This window comes from Ambystoma mexicanum, chromosome 7p (genome assembly GCF_040938575.1).
Source record: "Ambystoma mexicanum isolate Mex_15411 chromosome 7p, UKY_AmexF1_1, whole genome shotgun sequence".
Lineage (NCBI taxonomy): Eukaryota > Metazoa > Chordata > Amphibia > Caudata > Ambystomatidae > Ambystoma > Ambystoma mexicanum.
Window position 1 is genome coordinate 645,128,430 of NC_090939.1, and position 24,776 is coordinate 645,153,205.

The 24,776-nt window shown below is 47.1% G+C and overlaps 1 protein-coding gene across 1 annotated transcript in view; it reads left to right on the forward strand.

The window, feature by feature from the left end:
• The window catches only part of MITD1 (microtubule interacting and trafficking domain containing 1), a 241,138-nt gene that overhangs the window by 137,904 nt on the left and 78,458 nt on the right, over window positions 1-24,776 (forward strand). The gene's annotated exons all lie outside the window — the stretch shown is intronic.

Sequence of the window (24,776 nt, forward strand, 5' to 3'; positions counted from 1 at the left end):
AAGGAGAGAATATTGAATACATTTCAGTTCCCCATTAGATGCCAACAACTCCTTTACCGAGCCCCCCCCCTTATTGAATACCCTTAAATTATCAGTTTAGGATATTACGCCAAAAAGTAAACTCAGTCAAGTAATCAAGACAGAGATCGATCTCCACCCACTAATATCATTGGGGATAAAACCTAGCCTTAGGAGACCTCCCCGGATCCCTGTTGAACACCCAAATCTAGGGGAGCCTCCTCCACAGGAAGATATATCTACCCTTAAAGAAATGGAGCCACTTCGGTAAGTAGAGGCGCAGGTGTTCTTCTTTCCAACCAAACAACCAGAAAGTTGATTCCCTGATCCTGAGTTTTACAACTTTGAACAGGGCATTGGTTTTGTTGGAGAGGAGGTTTCCAGCCACACCCTGAGACAACAGAATATCCTGAAATGCCTGCTATAGAAAATCTGTTGACAGTTCCTCCCTCCCAGCCCGATGGTGATCTGCGGCACGGACAGCCCACATCTGAGCCAGCATAGTGAGGTGAACTGTGGGGGGGAGGCACAGAGCGCTTGCTGTGAGCCGGTGCATGGCTGATAGCAGAGGACCCGACAGCACTGCACAGACCGGCGGAGAAGGGGAGAGAGCTGCATGAACCAAGGTGCATATCAACGCTCACCACGCAACGCAGTGCCGGTGGATGGCAGCGGCCTGCTTATGTCAAGTACTCAGGCTGTGCACACTATGAGGATGCCTACCAATGATACAGCTCTCCAATTAATATGTACGCAGCAAGGCCCTCGTACTGCCACCTCCCGGTCCAACAGCATCTGCATGGCCCATGAGACCACATGCAGGCCCCTGGCAGCTACGTATTCATACTGACTCTCGGGCACTAGCTATCCTAACAAAACCTGATGGCCTATGAACCTTTGGCCCCCTCCTGACAGACACATTGATAATATTGCTTCAGACACAAAAGTCTCAGTGGAGGATTGTCTACTCAAACACTAGGAGACAGACGACTATGATCCAAAGGGCGACTCCTAGTAATCTAGCAACAGGTTATTATCTCTGATGGTCCATACCCCTTGCAACGATTGCTCCCACCTTCACGCCTAGTGCCACCTACACTGAGCGAGGGCTCCCTGTAATAACATCCCTCAGAGCGAGTTTTTTTCTTTTTGGCTGAACAGTAACTGCAATGCCCCAGAACAACCAGAACCCGCGCCCACCTGGCATATTACGGTCAGCCTCTGCCTCTGCCAGCTCCACAAAACCTGGCACGACATATGCATCAGTGCGCCATTCTACCAGGAGACACACCACGATGGAGCCCAAATCCAAAGTCAACTGCAGGCAAATTCTTCTAGAGATGAAGACCATTGGGCAGAGAACTCCAGAAACAAACAATACAGTCAAGGACATTAAACGTGATCTACAAGATGTCCATGTATGGCACAGCACACAGGCAGACTGGACAATGAATAACGAACAGCGCATCAGCTCGCTCGAGGACAATGTCGACACTGCCATCACTGACGTTGACGGCCTAATTAAGGCGGTACAACACTTGGAAGACCAGGAGAACAGGTCCCATCCAAACAACATCCGCCTTGTGAGTCGACCCAAACATGGGTACAGACCTAGAGGCCTACATTTATGACTTTTTTAATGAAAAAACTGCAGATCAAGAACCCAAGAAACCTCATCATTGAGCGGGTGCAGAGGGCTCCTGTCCCAAAGCCTGCTCCTGGCAAGCGCCAGCGTGTCATCACCATGTGGCTATTAAACTTTCAGCCTAACTTGGCCATACTGAAGGCATACAGGTCAGTGTGCACTGTGCGCGTGGAAGTGGCCAACATCTGGATATTTACTGACGTTTCCATCGAGGTTTCGAGGCAGAAAGAGTTCAATCCCATATTTGATGCTTTGAAAGGCACGGATCACCGACACCACCACCGACTTTCCTGCTTCAGATGCTGGGAACCCCCGGGGTGAACGTATATCGCCTCCAACCCGACCACAACATCGGTCTCGACCGCAAGGATGCTGGAAGACGGCTGGCAAACGACCGGTGGACCACGAACACAATCGAGGAGCACCAGTAAAATGAGTACTGCAGAACTTAGCCTGTAAATCTGGGCCCAAGTTCCCTCATGAGACCTAGAGGCAGCCTTAATGAGGGCGCACCGCCTGGAGACCGCACTTTCCTAGAGGTACACAGTATCTGTTCATTGCTTACCGACAGGGCACCCGAGATGATGCAACTATGTGAAGGCGCTTCCCATTATGACCGCAGCAGTGCGGAAACATTTGTTGCCATACTACAAACGACATGACGCATGATGCATCACCTTTCACCCTGAGCTCATCTGCCCCACGGATGGGTGTGTGTTTCACATTAATTGTTTAAAAGGTTTGAAGTTTGTTTCTGGCACAGCCAGCGCCCCCTCTTCCGGAACACCAGTATGGATGGGGAAACGTGAGGGTCTTCAAATCCTTCTCGACCGGCCCCTAGCATGGGCTTTTCCTATTCTGTATTGGGATACAGTTCCTCAATCCCAGTGTTTGGTTGATTGTTCATGGTTTGGGTTTGTTTTAAGGTATGATCCTCCGGGGGGGGGGGGGGATTGCGATGTTGCGCACGGACGGAAATGGCAGCCTCTGTGTGAGCTCCGGCAGTGTCCAGGGCTGAAAAGGCTACATAATCCATTTATTCGCTCCGGTTTGGTGCGATTCTTACACAGAACGTGTAGCTATACCTCTGGACAGCCCATGTGAAATTCGGACCCGAACGGTGAAGCGCGAGCCGAGTTGTGGACCCAGGAGTAGCTCGAGGCGGTGAGTGACGCGCCTGCCGCGGAGAGGAGAGAGGAGCCCGGCGCCGGAACAACTCAAACGTTGGCAGTAACGGTCAGGGCCACCCGCCCAGAGAGTGAGAATCATGGGCACTCCAATCTTCGTTGAGCGCCTGCGGACCCCCTCTGCCAACACCACAGCAGCGACTCATGTGAAGGGAGGAATCACCTGGGCCATCGGCCCACGGCGGCAAAGGTAAGCCGGGCCCAGGCCTGGGCCGAAACCCGGTGCAGGGCGGCGCGCCCTCCGCTCGGCTCGCGGACGGCTCTGCAGCTGCAGGAGACAACGAGAGGGGCGGGCATCCAGCCCCCAACGAACATATTCCGCTCCACCATATACAACAGAACGTTGGAACGCGCGAACGGGGGCTGAGAAGAGCCGAGCGGGCCACCTGCCCCCCCCCCCCCGCTTAATCCACCACCGGATGGAGGGAATACTGGAAGATCGGGTCCACGCCCGTCCATCTTAACCTGGCCTCAGAAATATAGTGCAACTACGAAGCAATTGGCGAAGGCATCTATAGGAAAGGGTACTCCTCCGAATACTCGCTCCAGATCCGGAACGATGAAAAAACTTTGGCCATAAAAGGAGCAGAGGGACTATTGATAAGTTTACGACCACAATGCAGAAAGATACCGAGCCTGAAAGGGGGGGAGAAACGCCCTCACAGGCGGAACAGAGTCCCTCTGCCTCCATGATGGATCCTCGGGCTGTTTTCCAAGCTATGCAGCAAGGTTTTGCAGCGTTGACAGACAAGCTGGATGGTATTACGGCTAGTGTTGCGTGTATAAAAACGCGACTCGACAAAACAGTTCGCATGACAGAGGCTGAAACAAGAATATCAGGCACAGAGGACGCTATGGAGACCCTGAAGACAACGGTGTCAACGGTGGCCATCGAGCTAGGGACAGTAAAATCCAAGTGTGGAGATTTGGAAGCAAGATCCTGAAGAAATAATGTCTGTATTATTGGTGTTCCAGAGGGGGCTATTAAAGGATCAATGGAGAAAGCGGTGGAGGACCTTCTGCGCACACTACTGGGGGAGCCGGGATGGTCGCCTGTGTTTATGGTGCAAAGAGCACACAGGTCTCTAGCTCCAAAGCCGAAACCCGGGGCATACCCCAGACCCATTATAGCGCGCATACTAAACTACAGGGATAGAGACTTGATCCTAAAAACAGCTAGGGAGAAACAAGAACTGAAATGGGAAGCCAACACTATACGCATCTTTTCAGACTTCACCTTGGCGGTTCAACAGGAAAGAAAGCTATTCTCAGGAATCAAGAAAATGCTACATGAGCGACAAGTACAATATGCGATGCTCTACCCCGCAAGGCTCAAAATTCAACATCAAAATAAATCATACTTCACATTCCCGGAAGAGGCCGCGAGCTTCATAGAGACACATATCCCCCCAAATAATGGACAAACCTGAAAGAAGAGCTATCGAAACGTTCATAGGGCAAGACAGCCACCGCGGTGTACAAGAAGTCGGAAGGAATGGCAAAGACATAGGCTTCCTTGGGAGCCCCACATTGCAGAGGATGTAACCCAGGGCTCAAAACACATGGAAAGCATTCATCCAAAGACATCAGAATAAATGAGAGTAACAAGCCTGAACTGGAGATAACGCCAGTACACGATAATGGCTTGGGCACTGAGACGCCGCAGCCCCCCCCTGTAGCAGGTGCTCATGTTGTTGTTGGGAGGGGGGGGGACTCAAAGGCACAGTTGAAGTTTGGGGGACTGTGAGGGTGGGGGGCGGGACTAATATGGGAAGTTGGGTTTTTGTTATGAGAAGAAGGTTGGTAACACAAAAAGCACACAGGTTCTAGGCACAAAAAAACTTAAGCATAAAGCAGAGCTACATTGGTGTAAAGACACATACAAGCTTCCCCTAGATAATGGCTAAACCGGACAAGGGTGGTCTTAATGTGCTGAGCTGGAATGTAAGGGGGCTGGGCAACAAGATCAAGAAAAGGAAGATCATGGCCTATCTTAATAGACAGGCCGTTAAGATAATCTTCCTCCAGGAGACCCACACAGGACCCAGACAGGGCGAACAGCTGATACCAAATTGGGGGACTCATCAATATTTCACAACTTACTATAGCAGAGCGAGTTGGGCTGCAATACTAATAGATAAAGCGCTGCCGTTCGTCTGTATCAAGGCCGAATGTGACCCGGATGGGAGGTTCGTTTTGCTGCACGGTAAGACAGGGAAATAGTATTTCTCAATATATATGGGCCAAATATTGACCAACCAGACTTCTACTCCTCAGTATTTGAAAAGATAGCGAGGTACCCTACGGCCCGGGTGCTATGCGGGGGCGACATCAATACAATTCTGGATGTACAATTAGATCGCTCATCAACACAAAATAGAACACTAACCAGGACAGCACAGACAATACTTTCACACATGGCAGATCTACAGTTAAAAGACGTCTGGAGAACACTTAACCCCAGCAGGAAAGAATACACATACTACTCCACCGTCCATGACACACACTCCAGAATTGACCTATGGCTGATAGACACAGACAGCATGGCATGGGTTACAGATACACATATACACCCTAGGACCTACTCAGATCATTCTCTGATGCAATTGACGTTGCAAATTCCGGACAAGATCAGGGACCGACCACCTTGGAGATTCAAACCGGCGGCCTTAAAGGATAGTTCCGGGACTTTTTTTTTATTGTCCCTACGGGTCGGCCATGTGTTTGTAAGCATAAATCGGTAGATCGTAGGAAACTTTCCTATGGACCTTACCCGACTTTTCGCCCATTATCGCACTCGAAATCAGCCTCCATTTTGTGATAATCCTATCATTCCGCCGCATCGACCTGGCTCACCTGCCTTTGCGGCACTAAATCAAATCCCCCGCCCCTGAAACAGACTTTATCAAAACATTCATATTCCCCGCCTCTATCCGTGACGTGACTGAGCTGCGTAGGCAAACGCGCCCAGGCGTCTTCTACGCGACTCCACACAGACCCCGGAAATCAACACAGATCAGCTCACAATACAGCGCACCACAATTCGGAATATGAAACTGTACTTTGAAATCAAACCGCAAGATTGTAAATGTGGTAAAGTACATTTATTTGACATCAAATGTTTAGAGAATATTCAGCGATTTGCATTTTTATTTGCTCATGTTCCAAAAAGTTCGTATTGAGGAACGCGATGGTCCTTTGCTGTACACAGGGTCTTAGAGCATCTCACAATACAGCGCCACAATTCGGAATGTGAAACCGTGGTTTAAAAGCAAACGGCAAGATTGTACATTTTTCAAAGTACGTTTATTGGACATCAAATGTTTAGAGAATATTCAGCAATTTGCATTTTTCTTTGCTCTCGATCCAAATTAGTTCGTCTTGAGGGAAGCGATGTTCGTGTGCAGTACACAGGGTGTTGGTTTACGATAAAAATAAGCTCTTCGGTCGCACTGATAATCGCATGGCTGTTCCAACAACGAGGCACTAGGCCACCACAACGGTAGGTATGTTGCATCTAACCGTTAGTACCGCGTAAGGGCATACTTGTACTTGGCGATCGTCCCATAAAATGGTCAGGGTGGTAACGTTGTTCACGCGGAGAAGCAAATGGGGGCTGTAGAAGCCGTCCGCCGGTGTCTGGTACTCGTGACACAGACAGTAGTGAATGATGTACCTAAAAACATAAAAAATGAAATTAGTCTCACCATCAGATCCTTATTAAAATCATAGCGAGGACAGCGCTACTGGGTGTACACAAGTGTTTAAAGGCGTGGCGAGGCAGGGAGGGGGGGGGAGTGGAGTACAAGGTAAGTAGCATAAAATAATAAATAAATAGGGCCAGCTGGTGGCAAGTGCAAGGTAAGTGCAGAACAAGTGCTGGGAAGGGGGGGCTGTAGGATACTGAGACAGTCCCCCAGTGCAGGGGTTGACAGGGAGGCAGTGCAGGTGGAGAGTGGAAGGGCCCAGGACCGAGGTCGCAGACAGTGGACCAGTTGTAGCAGGGGAGAGGGAGAGAGAAAGCAGAAGCAAAGAGGAAGGTTTTGAGGTGCTTCAGTAAAAGCAGATGTTTCTCCTCAAGATAGTGCGCGGTAGAAAACAATATGCCACATAGAACGAACAAGTACAACTGAACCCGTCTTTAAAGCCACTGTATAGTAATGAAATTGCGGTATAAACTCATCAAAAGTTACTTACATTATATTTGCATTTTCCATTGTGTCTCTGTGTAGGGCAGACCCGAAACACCACTCCTTCTTTGCCGACGTTACTTCTTCTAATGAACGTGGCTCATCGTTTCGTTTCTGACATTTTATTCATTATCTTTTCTTAGTCTTTCAGGATGGTCCCGGCCTGTCAAGGTCAAATCACAATAGAACCTTATACTGGGTCGTGGGCCGTTCCGCCACCCGAGCAAAACATCAAAGCAGCTGACCTTCACTTTGAGCGAGCACACATTTCTAGTTAGCTGCAGTTAGTGTAAGGGCATCTTGTCTGCGTGCCTTTTTTTTTATTGTCCCTATGGGTCGGCCATGTGTTTGTAATACGGAAACATTCTATAATTTTTGTAAAAATGATTTATATTACTGTTTGGTTTAATTGCAATGGGCCTGCAACATGAGGAGACTCGAGAGAACAGACAATCAAATTCCAATCATTTAAACCGTGATGTGTATTTCTCAATGAGCTCTGCTTTAGGTGGACATGGAACAGAGGCAATGTTGGGTGGCAATGCAGTTGTCCCCTGCATAGGTTCGTTCACCACTCCATGTATGTGCCTATCGAGGACATCTACGATAAGTCTCTCAATAAACTCATATTGCATATCCTCAAACACTGGTTTGATCACCCATTGTTTACTTCTTTTAGTGAAGGCCTTATTGTAGCGAAGCGTCCCTAAAGTTCCGGTCGTCCTACTTTGTTGACGGCCAACATTATGGTTATGTGCCAAGACCGCTAGAAGAGTCCGATTTATCATGCCTTCCATGCCAAAATGCAATCTTTTGGGCCTGTACTTTAGGCACATATTGTGGAACACCTCCAAATCTCCTGTGTGGCAGAATTCCGTGAGTCCCCTCAAATCTCTTGTTATAGTTTTATCAAATACAATCTTTTCAATGGCCTTGTGAGTGGGTGATGAAGGAATCAACCACTTCTTCTTCCGTGCCTCCTCTGTGGACAAATGGCCATGTTCACATTTGTGGAAATGCTCATTTGTCGACCATCGATGTACGTTGCTACAGTGCAACATTACTGACCGCCATTTTTCCAGTAGAATTTCCAACGACCCTTCACATGTTTTTGAGCTCCACCAAAGATGGTTGCTGATTGACTTGGACCACTGTGAAATACCTTGCATATCTTTTTTTTTTCCTGCAGCCGACAATTTTTTATTGATTGTTTTTGCAAGATGCCATACGTCAAATTGGTGATTTATATTTTTGTACTCTTCTCTCATTGTCTTGGCAATTGAAACGTGTCTGTCCGTGGCTATCAGGTCGATCACCATTCCCCGCGATTGTAGTTCTTGCAATGATGCTACAAAGCCAACTTTCTCCATGGCCACTGAGGATGTACTTTGTGACACCTGCACGACCACCGAACTCACAATTTTCTTACTTTCCATGTCCTGAAAGTGGTAGGTGCAGTACTTGGCTGAAAATCCTGGGCTGTCGCACTGTCCATCACCGGCTAGCCTGAAGCGTTTGCCCGCGAATGTACTTTCCATTGACATTTTTTCCATTCTCCAAGCTTCGCTGATGGGTGGAAATAGATAATCGGTTTGGTATTTGTAGAACTGACTTTTCGCAATGAAATGGATTCCCACAAACTGAAAGAAATACTGTAACTTTTTAAAACTTGAACCACTAAAAAGTGCGGCCGCTGCACAAAGTAGATTGCCTGCTGGCAGTTGCCCCAGCATGGGTTGTGCAGACCATGCGAACGGATGATATTGTGTACAGGTGGCATGTATTTTAAGGTTAGTGCCTCGAATTGCACGAGTCACATTAATCAATGGCTCCCCACATACTTCCCCACCAACCCAATGCCCACATTTCATCATCATAATAATATCCATCAAACAGCTATCGAATACAATGAATTTGGCCTCTTTCCTTATACTGTCACTCTGCATCCCAGCTGGTTCGGCCTGTAACGTTGAGGACATGTCACTCGCATGAAAGGTACAATCTCTGATATCGTCTTCCGCTATGCTGAGTGATATTGATGGTGTTTCATTGTCGTCCACTTCATTCTCTTCCATTGCAACATCTGTTCCTTGTCCGGAGATGGGAGAAAAAAACAATGTCTTCAACTTTCGCGCGCTCTTATTTTTTGCGGGTGTGGATTCTGTGAATTGATCTCCGACTGCATCCAAACTACCAGGAGGACATTCACTATCAATGGCTGGTGGTGGTATAGCTCCGTTGTCAATCACTTCATATTCTTCCCATTGGCACGATGCATCTCCAGTCTCAAGTCCCTGCCAAAAGGTTTGACAAGCAACATCTCTCGTTCGCTTCACTGTCTGTGTACATGTCTGGGCTAAAGTGCCTGCTGCAGATGCGGTATCGATCACCCCTCTTGTCCGCAAAGACTTCTAGGACTCTACTTTCTAGCTCAGAGGCTGGATATCCGCAATATCGGACCCATTCTCTTATCTGATCTATTGTCTTAGGGAAAACATGCATTATAGTACCTTCAGATTTGTTATGGGTCTTCGAAGGGCAACCGCCAATGGAACAGGCAGGCATTATGGAAAGTTCTGAAAAGTAAAGATCAACAATTCTCTATGAATACCAATGTGTTAAAACATTAAATGACACATAAAAGGTTCAATGCAAGGTCCGTTTTGGTTCTTGGAACTATACACGTTATTCACATGCGGATAAGTATTTCAATAACTTTCAAAAAATAGAAAAAGTAATTTGACTAAACTCAGAACATGTGACTAGTTCCTTGCATGTACTGTCGTGAACGAAAAGAAAACATGGATGCAATTTGATGACTACTAGCAAATAGATATAAATTAAAAAATTGGACGCAAAATGATTATGGTACATGGACTTACCTTGACGAACAAACAGTTAGATGCAGGGATCAGAGTAGTTTCTTGTCGTAGAACAGGGAGCAGTTCACAGGTTGCAAACTGACGAGTTTGCTCAAAGTGGTCACGGAAGTTCACAGAGACGAAGAGCAGATAACCAGCACCTTCACGGGTTGACTAGCAAAGCGCAAAGAAGTTCTCATTAGAAATATGAAGTGGGTTATAAAGAATTCGAAACAGGGGTGTGTTTGTGAATGAATGACGTGTATATGTCGTGGCATTATGCGGATTGCAGGGGGGCGTCCAGCGTGAGGGGGGATGCTTGGCAGGAGACACGGGGTCTGGAGGTAGACATGGGAACAACAACCCATGCTCTATAGACCACTTTGAAGTGTACATGGTCTTTGGCACCTCTTGGCCTTTATCGCTCCCTGACAGCTCCACTTGCCAGCAGCGCAAGTACCCTGGTGCGAACTGCCTTTGATAGGGCGGGGGGGGGTGGATCGGGGCGGTGGTCGTGCAGACAAGACCCGTTTGCCGCAGGGCCTCACCAAGGAGAGGCCATCTAACTGAATGTAAGAGGATGGCTGCAGGATCTACTACATGGAAGGCAGGGGGGTGAGTTTATAAATACCTCACCCTCCCAGGAGAATATACACTAGATTCATTTAAAAAATCAAAACAACCATTGTTAAAATATATGTTGGGCTTTATTTTAGATTTTAGTTAAACATAAATAATAAACATTACACATTGTAAAGTTGAGGTTGCAGCACATCGAGGGAAAATCCGCGGTATTGTCCACTGTCACTGGGGAAATGTTGTCTAATGGCAAGTACCGCACAGGCAGGTATTACTCTCCGAACGCGGTGTCCGAGCCTCCCGTGAAGCCACCAAGTGAAGCAACGATAGGCCACCAGCCTGTACCACCTGTGAAAAAAAAAGATGCAAACTGTATTAAACTGACCAAACTTTCTTATCAATGTCGATTCAGGTAACACATGTCATTTTTCTTAGAAAAAAATTATATCTAGAAAATGCACTATATGGAACCAATTTACATGCGTTCGAATGATATGTAAATGTAATTTTATATGTGGGAGACGACCATGAAATAGTGGTGGCATCACTGACATCACAAACAGAGTATACTTACTCGTTACTCGGATTACGCGGACAAACAGTGCCACGAAGTTCGTGCATAAGCACCATCATCATCCTCAACACTGTCCGTGAGAGGCAGGCTTCCCTGAACTCTGGCAGCTCGGTGATGCATTGCGGACTTTGCTCGCCTTCCTGCAGACTTTGCTCGCTTTCCGAAATGTAGGCCAAGCACCCGGAATTTTCACGGCAGCAGCAGTTCTCCTCCTCAGTTGGCATTAGCTCGCACCGATTGCACGTGCACCAGGTGGAGACGCCGTCCATGCGACATGGTCCAGGCTCTTCATCCGTTGACTGGTCCTCCCAACTGCCGTCCGAATCCCCATCGTTTTCGCGTGCTTGCCTTTCCAGTAGTTCCTCCTCGGTGTACTCGGGCTCGTACATATACGGCATTATTGTGGCCATTGTGCGGTAAAGATAGTAAAATAATTTACAGAGATGGTACAGGTGTTCACACGGGCTACAAGCGGCGAAGGTAGCTGACCAGAGCACTGAAACGAGTCACAGAATACTCAAAGTAACACAGAGAGAGGAATGGAATCGAAAATCTGCTGCTGTATGTTGTGAAACGGTCTGTTTATACTTATTGGGGAAAGAGGCGTCCTGCCATTTCCATGGCAACACGTCAATAGCTGAGGCGCAGCGATTGTTGACACGAGACGTGCTTGAAATGGGCAGTACGCGTCTGCTGATGTCAGGCTCAGGGGCGGGGGATTTGATTTAGTGCCGCAAAGGCAGGTGAGCCAGGTCGATGGGGCAAATGATAGGATTATCACAAAATGGAGGCTGATTTCGAGTGCGATAATGGGCGAAAAGTCGGGTAAGGTCCATAGGAAAGTTTCCTACGATCTACCGATTTATGCTTACAAACACATGGCCGACCCGTAGGGACAATAAAAAAAAAGTCCCGGAACTATCCTTTAAGGGATCTAGTATATAAAGACTCTATTGCGCAATACATACAGGAATATTTCGAGATCAATGAACACTCGGTATCAAGTCAGGCTACACTATGGCAGGCATTTAAGGTATGCTTAAGAGGTCAGTCGATATCCATAGAGGGGGGAGTTCTCAAAGACATTCGGGCTAGACTGGCTAGGTTGGAAGCACAACTAACATCACTGCAGACCCAATATGCTCTGTCCTCTTCCCCTCATCTGGGTACAGAAATAAAGACTAAGCTAGATGAGTTTCGAGAAGCAGCAGACCAAGAGATCAGATACTTTGACAGACTCACGGCGGCGCGTAGATATGGAGGAGAACGCCCGGGGAAACTATTAGCCAGAATGGTGCGCAGAGAGAGAGAGACCCCACGAACATACCTTGTATTCAATTAACAGATGGCACGATGTCCACAGATCAGGAGAAACTGAAAGAAACATTCTACACGTTCTGTAAAGAATTATACTCCCCCCAGTGTTCTGTCACAGAGGCTGAGATAGAACAATACCTCTCTCAGATACTGACAACGCTTATAGCGGATGCGAGTAGGGAATCGCTGGAGGAACCTATAACAGTGGCTGAAACAGGTGCAGCAATAAAAGCTCTCCCCAACGGCAAATCCCTGGCTCTAATGGGCTGGGAGCTGAGTTCTACAAAGAATTCAGTCAGCTACTAGCTACCAGGCTGCATGCTGTCTGGACGGAAGCACTAGATAAGGGTGAACTCCCAGAATCTACTAGAGAAGCAATAATCACACTTTTACTTAAATCGGGGAAACCTCCTGGAGAATGTAGATCGTACCGACCACTGTCCTTAATAAATACTGACGCCAAAATCCTAGCAAAAATACTAGCGACCAGACTCACACCATTGATGCCATATATGGTTCATGAGGACCAGGCCGGTTTTATACTGGGTAGATCCACAGCAACAAATATAAGAAGATGTCACCAAATAATAGCCACGATACCCCTGCCACTCAGGGAATAGCCGTCTTCCTTGACATGAGGAAGGCCTTTGACACAGTCTCCTGGCCCTTTCTCTTTGGAGTGCTACGGAACTATGGGCCGGTCCAAAATTCATAAAATGGATCCGTATACTATGCACAAGACCCTAAGCTAGGATTAGAATCAATGGATCCCTCACAGACATACTGGAATTGTTGGGTGGCACCAGACAGGGTTGCCCACTCTCCCCATTACTCTTCGCGCTGGTGATAGAACCTCTAGCGGACATACTTAGGTCATGTTACAGTACGTTTGGGCTAATGCTTGAGGGCAAGCTCCATATTATAACGCTATATGCGGACGACATTCTACTATATCTTAAGAACCCGGGTGCTGGCAGAAGTGGGAAAGTTCGGTGAATACTCAGGGCTGCGCCTTAATCCCAATAAGTCAGAGATATTCCTGCTCACAGACAACACCTCACAACCCCAAAACCTACATGGGCTTTTATGGAACCCGGTACATATTGTTTATTTAGGAGCTCATATAGCCAGAACTCCCCAACTGTCCCGTACACTGAACTACACGACACTCGCTGATGTACTGTGTGCCAAGATGAACCGCTGGAATGTGTTACCCATATCACTGGCCGGGAGGATAGCCTTGATAAAAATGGCAATATTGCCGAAACTTTTCTACCTTTTTAGCATGGTGCCAGTATGGCCAGGCCGCGCCCTGTTCTCTAGAATTAACAGCACCTGCATAACATTTGTATGGGGAGGGCATCCCAGACTGAGTTGGAGGGTATTAACAGACACGCACTCCAGAGGGGGACTGATGGCACCAGATATGGAACTATACTACCTAGCAGCGCAGGCGCACCATGCGGCTGGGTGGGCTACATGCTTTCTCAACCTCACCCCCCACCCCCCACACTGAGGGAGCACGAGGCGATACTGGCTCTGCATGGGATAACAAAGCCCACCCCTAAACAGTACAACACGACAAACCCATCCAGGGTTACTATCACGGCATGGTCCAGAGTTGTTGATTTATACGGAGCCAGTAAGCTATACCATCCGAGTATACCAATATAGGGGGGGACCCACACACACCTTTTGCTATCGAGAGTGAAAATGTAATGAACTGGAGTGTCAGAGGTGTCACCCATTGGGGAAAGTTGTTCCCAGATCATAGCTTTCTCCAATGGGAGGACATTAAAGATGCAGTAGGAAACACAAATACACATAAGCAACAATACCATAGGGTGGCAGCCTTCGCACAACATATGTACCCAACATTCTTGAAGGAACCTGAGATAAATATGGCACTAGGTTATATATTCACGGGAGGGACCCAGAAAATAACTGCCTCCACTCTTTACAAAACCATACTGCAAACACGACCAGCGGTGACTCGCACAGCTAAGGGCAAGTGGGAACACGACCTGGGGCAGTCGATAGAAGACCAGGAATGGTCCCGGATCTGTGCAATGACCAAATGGATATCTTGTAATTCACGATTCAAACTGATTAATTATAAAATAGTCCATAGGACACATTACACACCATCCAGACTCAAGCAAATATATCCCACCTCGCTGGTACCTGTCCGAGATGTAACTCTGAGAACGCAAACATATTTCACATGCTATGGGACCATGCTAAATTGAGACGATACTGGTCAGAGGTTTGTGGAGCACTGGATAAGATGGCAGACCAACCGATGAAATGGACACCACGGATATGCATGTTGGGGGCAGAAGGGTAAATGAGCCCGACGTGGCGGAAACTATTGAATCTAAGCCTGCTAATAGCGCAAAGGGTCATTTTAATGAGATGGAAGAATGCGCAATCACCCACATTAGAAGACCAACAGAGATATGGTGTGGGTTAACGATACTGAAGAATTCTACATAGACTCAGTTAGGGTCCCTTGTAGACCCAGAAACATATGGTCCCGATATAAACAATATCTGGCGGAACTGACAGACCTCGAAAATCTGAACACTGAAGAGAATTGACCTGTATATGTATTTATGCTTGATTAATCGAATGGTATAAATGTACGTGCATAAACTGTGTGCAAATATAAATAAAGTTGTTAAAAAAAAAAAGTATGATCTTCCATCCGAAGCTTCAATGACACAATGGGTGCAGTTCATAGCAGTAAAATCAGTCAGTGAGCCCATGTTATCTGCCCCCTCAGCCCAGCAACTGAGATGATCACCCTTACATGCATTACTCTTAATATCCAAGGGCTGGGCCACCCCATAAAGAGGAGACAAATGCTTAACTTCATGCAGGGTATGCAGGGTGATATCAATTTTCTCCAGGAGACTCGTCTTAATACGTCAGAGTCTGAGAAACTGGGCTGAGGGTGGGTCGGGACAGCTGTGCATTCTCCATGTCTGCGACAAAGATTTGTATCCATCTTAATTCACAAGTGCGTTCTCCAGGTTCTCAACACGCTCCCAGATGAGGGAGGCAGGTATGCTCTATTGCTGTGCCACATGCAACATCAACTTATTACCCTTCTCAACTTATATGGGCACATGACTAACACACCGTCTTTCTTCGCGCATGTCTTCACTGAATGCATGCGATATATGGGGGCTATGACTATAGTCGGGGCTGACTTGAATGTAGCCCTGGTTCAGCTACGGGACCGGCAAAGCCCATCCACAACCTCACAATGTAGCACACGCAAGCTGACCTTACTCCATTCTCTCCTAGCAGAGCTCCGTCTTCGAGATGCCTGGCGTTCCACACATGAACAGCAGAGAGACTACACCTTTTACTCCAATAGGCATGGTAGCTACTCCAGGATAGATTACTTGTTCCTCCCTTCTTACGCCATTCATCTTGTACGGAAGTGCGGCATACTACCCTCAACCGTCTCATACCACGTGCCAATGTTTCTGCTTTTTGACCTCCCAGACGTCCCCCACAGGAGGCCGTTGTGGCGTCTTAACTTACGGGCTCTGGTATACCCAGATTTTCTAGAACATTTGGAATGCGACACCCATGTGTTCTGACAAACCAATATGTCCTCAGATTACCCTGCATTACAATGCTGAGATACATATAAGGCATTCATAAGGGGGCAATGTATTTCCGCATGGTCCAAGTAAAATGTTTGGGGGGAGCGAGAAATACAGCTGAGGGCTGACATACTAACTGTGGAGAGGCAGCACATATGCACGTGCATCTCTAATTTACACGCACATCTCTTTGGGCTCTGATCAGATTTAAATCGGGTCTCCTCCTCCCAGGTTCAGAAATCCTTTACCAGCTGGTCACAGGCCTACTACTGTGAGTGGGATAGGCCTTTGCACTCCATGGCACTCCCTTTACGTAACAGATAGGCAGCACAAATGATTGAATCCATTCGGGGCCTGGAGAGGAATTTGCTTGAGGGAGATGAGAAAGTCAGCGAACGGTTTGCGCAATTTTACGGCACACTATATCCAGAACCAGTCCCAATTGACCTTCATCGCATCTGTGAATTTTTGGCAAACTTTTAAGTTTCCCAGGCTGGGAATGTCCCAAATAGAAAGTCTTGCTGCTCCTATCACCGCCTCAGAGGTGCTCTGTGCAATCAAGTCTCTGTCAGCAGGGAAGGCGGTTGGACCCGATGTACTTTGGATCGAATTTGAAAAAGCACTTTTGGACAGCTTAGCACCCACTCTTGAGTTGGTGTTCGCTGGAGCTGGGACTAGTGGCCACCTTCCGTGCTCTGTGCTGGCGGCTAACATTGTGGTGTTTCACAAGAAGGGGTGTGACCCTGCGGACTGCAGGTCCTACCGACCCGTCTCTTTGATCAATGCTGATGCGAAAATCCCGGCGAATCGCCTGGCGCATCGAGGAACTAATCCTGCTCCTTATTCATAGAGACCAAACAGGCTTCATCCACGGCAGACAATTTGCTGATAACGTTCGCCGCCTGCTACATGTATTTCAAAAAAGGTAGCTCCTCTCCAGAAAGAACATGGCATGATAACCTGTTCTGAGACGAGAGTTTGCAGCGCACACTTTTTGCTCACTGTACCTTTCACAGATCGGAAATATCCATTTGCATATCAGTCTTTGTCCCGCCCAAATGGGCAGTCCAGCAACGAAAGGCTATGGCAATTCCTCTCTGAACAAGAGTACCACAAGCTACCCCATATACGTGTTTCAGCCTTGTTGGGCCTCATCAGTGAGGTGAAGCTTTGTCTCTCTGAGCACAGTGAGCAGGGAGTCCACGTCTGGTTGCCCCCAGGTAACTCGGGTGACCAACTCCAAGTTCCTTTCAAATATTTCAAAAATGGTAGCAGGCGCTCCTCTCCAGAAAGAGCATGGCATGATAACCTGTTCTGAGACGAGAGTTTGCAGCACACACTTTTTGCTCACTGTACCTTTCACAGATGGGAAATATCCATTTGCATATCAGTCTTTGTCCAGCCCTAATTGGCAGTCCAGCACCAAAATGCTATGGCCATTCCTCTCTGAACAAGAGTACCAAAAGCAACACCATACACCTGTTTCAGCCCTGTTGGGCCTCATCAGTGAGGTGAAGCTTTGTCTCTCTGAGCACAGTGAGCAGGGAGTCCACGTCTGGTTGCCCCCAGGTAACTTAGGGTGACCAATCCCAAGTTCCTTTCAAATATTTAAAAAAAAGGTAGCAGTTACATGTAATTGCGGGGGGGACAGACCCTGAGGAGGGAATCTGAATATTAGACGCAGTGAAGGCATTCGATAAGGTCCGATGTGACTTTGTTCCAAGTGTTAGACACCTATGGCTTCCTGGCCAAGTATGTCAAACTAGTGAGGCTCCTATACACGGACCCGATGGCCTCGGTGGCCACAAATGTCATTAAGTCTGCCCCCTTTTCCCTATATTCAGGTGCGCGCCAGGGGTGCCTGCTATCCCCCCTTTTGTGCGCCCTCACCATTGAGCCTTTGGCAGTGAAATTACAGGCTGACCCAGAATGAACAGTAATACGGAGGGGTGGCGAAGAACATCGGGTGTCCCTATACGCGGATGACCTACTACTGTACATAAACAATTATAAGACCTCACTGCCGAGACTGTGGTAGGTCTTCCAATATTTCTGTCCCATGGTTGACTATGTTATTAACTGTACAAAAGGAGAGATTTTCTCATTGAGACCCAACATCCCCTGGGATCCTGGCGGGGTGGCCCTCTTCAGGCTCCAGCTTCGCCATATCACATACCTAGGTGTGAACATCTGCCAGATCTGGATGAGATCTCCGGGTTTAACTAGCACCGGTTCTACAGAAAACTAAACCGGATCTACTTTGGTGTGACTCGCTCCCTCTGCCCCTCTATGGTAAAATGTACGCTTTCAAAATGAATTCTCTAACGAAACTGACCTACCTAGCCATGATGCTCCCCTTTGCCCCGACGAGGCAAATGTTTAAGGAACTGGACCCCTATATGTCCATATTTGTCTGGAGGGGTAGGAAAGCGTGAGCCTCAAAAGCGGACGGTGTGCTGGGCCAAACGGTGGCTTAACACTGACAGCCTGACCAGCTGAAAAACAACAGAACTATCCCTGGTAGCGCTGTTTAGCCCGCCTGAGGCCCTGGCAATCCCCCCACACAGAATTCCTTATACAATAAAGAAACACCCGAGAATAGGGCCGACACATTCACAGTGGCACAGGCTTCGTGCATTGCTTGGCTCACCGATCCGGGTGACAACAGCCTGGAGCAGTGTTGGAGCGCTCCTGTCGTATGTACTGGAACACAAACTACATCCTAATCAAGACACCAATTTTTAAACATTGTTCCAGGAGTCCCGGGATCAAAAGGCAGGGCCATCATGCCTTACAATGGAGAGCCACAACCATGGCTTTCCCTCTACCCCCATCAAGGGGAAGATTTGTGCTATGGAGGGAGTTGTTTCCAGCCACCTGCAAGAAAAATTAAGTGCGAAAAATCCAGAATCCTTAGTCAATTAACTTGCCACACCTGAAAAGGAAATGAAGACCTGCTTGAAAAAGCTAAGAAACACAGCCTCCCTGAAGATTGATGGAGTCATGAAAACGTGCGTTTGGAGGAGAAGCTAATGCAGGAAAACTTGACTGGCAACAGAGCGCCTGCCTTGTCACCAATTTTTAAACACTAATCAAGACATGGCATGGCAACACGTTAGGGTGATGGATCTATATGAGGAGAACTCCCCACTTACCTTCCAGCAGGATAGGTGGCTGCTCGGATTGGGGGAAGACATATTGGCTCCAGTATATGACCCGATTATCGGTTATCCGTAAGCACACCCAGAACAGACTCAAAAGGCGACACCAACGGTGGGCGATATTGAAATGGAACAAAACACAGGGTCACATCCACACCTTTGTGATTTCTATGCAATATGCGCCCTCAATAATCTGGAGTGCAATTACATTCTAGCGACTCAATGGTCGGACGATCTTTGTACTACATTTGACCCAGGTGACCTGTATGACTTCTTCGAAGCGATACAGTCGGTCTATCTCGCCCACTATCTCCGTGCTTGGAATCACGAAGTACTCTAGGCTGAGACCAAGTTATAACTAGAAGAACTGCTGCACAGGAACAGGAGAAGGTAGACTTAAGGCGATATCCTCTGCAGTTGCCACCGGAAGCAATACCGCTGGTGGGTGTAATATTAAATGTACCCACTTTGGGAGCAGGTTGCATTGAAGATTGTAGGGTCTTGAATAACAAATCGGCTCAGTGGGTTAACTCACATATTGAGGGAGAAGTTGTAGACCCGCGTATGATCTTAATGGCCCACAGAACACCTTGGGTGGGCACTAAGGACAAGTCAATAGCTGGTGATTGTGTGGTGTTGACTTTTAAAAATGCACAGGTGACCAAAATTGTTGAATCCAACCTGGGAACCCTTGGTCAAAATCGCAGGGCCTGTTGGTGTCGCAGGGGTCAGTACATAGAGGTATACTAAACAGGTCCACAGGTCCTTGTTGGATTCTCCCGCAAGTGGCCCAATTTCCATATGGTGTGTCTCATAGTGAAAGGGGGGTGACTGACCAGACTGGTAGAGCACCAGACCCGGTACTGTGTAGGAATCTGTTCGCCTGCCTTACTGATATGGATGATATCGAATGATGTCTTGTGTCCAGCGGGGGGTCCCAAGGGTGGCTGATGAGGCAGTACTGAACGCCTCTCAGGGAATCCCCCGTGTGGTGTCTATGGATGGGGGCGATACACTGTCATTATTGTCATGGAATGTGGCTGGAATTAAAACTAGACTAGCGTGCACAGAGTCACTGAGGGTACTCTGCGAGATAGACATTGCGCTATTCCAAGAAACATGGTCCAGGGATGAAATTAGTGTGGATGGGTTTGTTTCATACCAGTGGGTGGCAGAGAAAAATGAGAGGAAGAAGTTATGGTGGGCTATGCATACTGGTTAAAACACACTTGGAGAGTGTGCAGGTGGTCCTGGCAACTCAGGTGTCCTTTATACTGGTGGTTAAAATTCACAGACCAAATCAAGTGGACCTTTTAGTGGTGAATTTTTATAATAGTCCCCACAAACAACATCAGAAAAATTGTCTGGGTGTTTTAGCCCATGTGTTGGAGGAACTCATTGTAAGGATCCCCATGGGCAATATGTGTAGGATACTTGGAGGTGATTTTAATGTGAAATTGGGGGGTGGCTTGGTGGATCATTTATACGATAATACAGAAGATGCCACGGCAAAGATACCGCTGCACGCTATGATAGACACCATGCTTTATGTGGAAGGCTTGCACCTTTGGCACTATCTCTACGAGTGGGGATTACAGTCCACAAATGGGCGGTTGGTCGGGGATATTCCTGTCAGAGTTACTTTCTCCTCAGCAATAGGTCAACAATAGATTATTTTTGCATTTTGGTTAGGCACTGGGGACTTATAAAGGGCTTTGAGGTATTGGTTGATATTTGTAGTGCTAATTTTCCTATCAAACTCCAGATCCAGTCAACTCTAGGGGCAGACATGTTGAACCAAGCTTATCCGCTAGAGGTATCACTTGATACCTCTCGGCGTAGACTCAAATGGAAGGAGGACAGGAAGGATGAACTAATAAAAAAGGCAGTAGTGTCAAACTCACATGAGCTTGATAACTTACTGTCTGGGAACCTGGAAAATGAAGGCATAACATGAGGCGTTCGAAAGTATGCTGATCCAGCTCTGTCGGGTGTTTTCTTGTCCTCCAGGCAACCAAGGAGGAAAAAGCAAGGGGGGAGCTGGTTTGATTCAGATTGCACCAGAGCCAGGAAGAACTTACAATATGCTCTGTGTAGCACCAGTGCATCTAAAGATACCATTGTAAGTGCCAGAGCAAACTATAAGAAAGTCCTGGCCACCAGAGAAAGAGGAAAAAGCATGGCAAACATGGGTGATAGCCGCAAGAGACAATGATTCCAAATTGTTCTGGGAAATAGCCCAGAAGGGCCCTTATTATAAATCCACTATGGAGACCCCAGTTAACAATGTCACAGATAAGGCTTGGTTGGACCATTTCTCCTCACTTTGTAGTGTGGGGAGCAGGGCAGTGGGAGATGGACAGCCAGAAAGGGGTGGGGCGGTACATAGTGATGAGATGGACACTGAGGATAGTATTCTGTTCTCAGTGGATGAAATAAAGAAGGCCATTGGTTGCCAATGAGGCAATCGAGCTCCTGGTCCGGATAACATCCCGGCAGACCTATTCATTATGGAGCCAGATCTCTGGGCACCCAGTGCTCACTCAAGGATTTAACGCTATATGTGTGGGAAGAGCTATCCCACCATCATGGTGCATGGTGGTAATTCAGCCTATTTATAAGAAGGGATCCCAGGCTTCCCCTGCCGTATATAGACCCATCTCACTCCTGGACTCAATTTGTAAAATATTGGGCCATGCCATATTGACCTGATTGGAGGACTGGGTGGTGAGTAGCAGAGTTCTGTTGGGATTTAGGCCATGGTTGGGTACAGCAGAACAGGTACTCAATCTCTACCTGGTATTGGCGCACTCACTCTGTTTGACGTAGGAGCCAATATATCTCGCATTCATGGACCTGAGCACTGCATTTGACAAAGGCAATCGTGCCACAGTGTGGGACATGCTCAGGTCCATGAATTGCCCGGGTGCACTGATGGAACTTATGGCGAAGCTACATGGGAGAACGCAAGCCTGTGTGAGCAGTGGGGTCAATGGGCACTGCACAAGCTCCTTCAAAGTAGAACTGGGGGTGCTCCAGGGATGTGTGCTGACCCCTCTTCTATTTTGTTTATACATAAATGATCTTTATAAGCACCTACTAAATTCCTCGCCCAATGTCCCAAAGCGGCCACTAGCAGTTCTGGTATAAGCGGATGATTCTGTACTGATGGGGCCTTGATTCCGCACTACAAGGGCCTTGCAGGCACTCATTTCAGAATGTGCCGTCTTTATGGAGGGGCTGGATCTGGTTGCAAATGCAGCCAAGTCGGCTGTGATGTCTTGTTGGAAGGGAAGTCGAAGGATTAATTTTACGGCCATGCATTGCAGGAATATTACTATCCCCATGGTTGACCACTTTGACTACTTAGGCGTCAGATTCTCTGCAAACATTGGTGCGATGGCCCACCTAAATAAATAGGCATTGCTCTGGTAGGGTCTCTAGGGCCATGTACATGTTTAAAGCAAAGCCAATAGGACCCCTGCTTCAGTTGTACAAAGGAAAAGCAGCATTGGTCGCTAAATTCGGGATGGAGCTGTGGGGTTATTCTAACATTAACGTGGTCCAGATCCTAAAGAACCAATTCTTGAAAAACCTGCTGGGGCTTCTTACTTCTGCCCCCAATTTTGGAGTGTCGATGGAATTGGGCTGTACTCCAATTAGTGTTAAGATTTCACTGCAGCCAGTATTGCACTGGCTTAGATTGTGGGGTAATAGTTGGGCGACACTCACTCAGTAACTGATCATCTTCCTGATAATCAAGGATACAGGAGATAAGATCCTGTGGTTGGCCAATATCAGGAAGCCGCTGAGGCGGATACATTGCACTCACCTGTACCCACTGTCTAGTCTGCCTTCCAGGGGAGAAATCAATCGATGGATTGCTCGTTTCTATGAAACGGTGCACCTGGATAGAGAAAGCAGTGAAATCATGAAGGCAAAAAGTCGAGGGCTGATGACTTTTATGTCTTCGGGAGTTCAGCATTACTTATTATGGGATCTATGTGATTTTACCAAACCAAAAAGTTCGACTCCCAAAAGTCTGTTTTTCTGGTTTTCTTTTTCAATGTTCCGCAAATATATATGTGGGGAGACCCCTCACAGCCGCCCCACCTTACCCTTATACATTTATTATTCACTTTACCCCCTCACACATATATATATATATATAGGCGCAAAATTGGGGGTCAAACTTTTGGGGATCGAACTTTTGGGAGTAGGTAATTTTGTACAATACCCTTATTATGGGCAGGATTCCCCAAGGAGTGTGTACTTGTGTCTAGGTTAAGCTTTAATTGCATCCTGCGAAAGGCTGTGTTGGCAGCATGGGCCGGGTGTGAGGGTAGGGAGGGTGCAGATGGATCTTGCCCAACTTTTAAAGCCCCACACGAGGAGTTGGCACATCTGATTCTCTTTTGCTCTGCGTATCCGCAGGCGATAAAACGGCTTATACAACTACTACTATGGCAAATGGGTGTTGTGCAATGTAAGCCAGCTTTAACTTACCCAGTATGGGCAAACTCACCACAAGTTGCACTCTGTCAAAGGAAACGACTGCTTGATACATTACGGGTTTGGCTCATTGTCAGGGTAATCTTTTATCTTCTCCCCTCAATTGTGTGCTCTTGATATGGTATGTTTTTATTGTGATTTAATTGTATGTATTTTGTAATGGTTTTATGGATTGTTTTTACATGCAAATCGGAATAAACTTGATGAGGATGATGCATGTAACGAAACTTGGGGAAGGGAACCCCAGAAAGAGAAAAGAGGGTTTGAGCCCAGCAGAGAGAGACCCATGTGTGAAGTAAAAGTCAAGTATGAAAAGAAAGACGGGCTCAAGCCTGGCGGAGGGAAGCCTGTGGGGGATTGTGGTAAAAGTACAAGTTAAGAGTTGAACTGTGCATTTTTGGCAAGGCAGACAAAGTCTAAAGAACTTGTTGAACTTGTCAAAAGCTTGAAGAACAAGCCTGAGCTGTTGAATTGTACCAGTAAGCCAAAGTGTGCCAGATTGATTGAATTGCACCAACCACCTATCCTTTTTAGAAACTCTCGAGACCCGTGCTTCTGAACGTGGGGAAGGCAGTTGTTACTTAAGCCTTTCTGACATTTCTTTTGAGACACTATTTTTCCCTTTTATATTCCCTTCACACATTTGACATTTGAGAAGGAGGGCAACGGTAGGTTTCTTTAGTATAGGCCTTTTTTATTTTATTTTTTACTAATTTTTTTACTAGACTGACTTGGACCTGTTTTTATTGGTTTAATGGTCGAGACTACTCCCATTTTAGAGTTGGGTCCAGTTAGGAATTCTTCCAACCTTATCAAATACAAAATAAAGGTTTTTGAAGCTTGCATATATTGTCTGTGCCTGCTCTTGATACCATGCCTTCCTAACATCAGATTAACCTTTTGACTGTTTTATTTTCTCAAAATTGTAGGTGAATATAGGGCCACATTAGTTAAAACTAAAACATCACAATTGTTAGAAAAACCCAGTTTCTATGTGCCTTATTTGCATGTGACATGATTTAGCCTGTGAACCCGCCTAACAAAGAACTTTCTTGTGATATGTCTTACTAATTTGTTTTTCTACAGCTAGCCACACCGTCTAATGAAAGCTA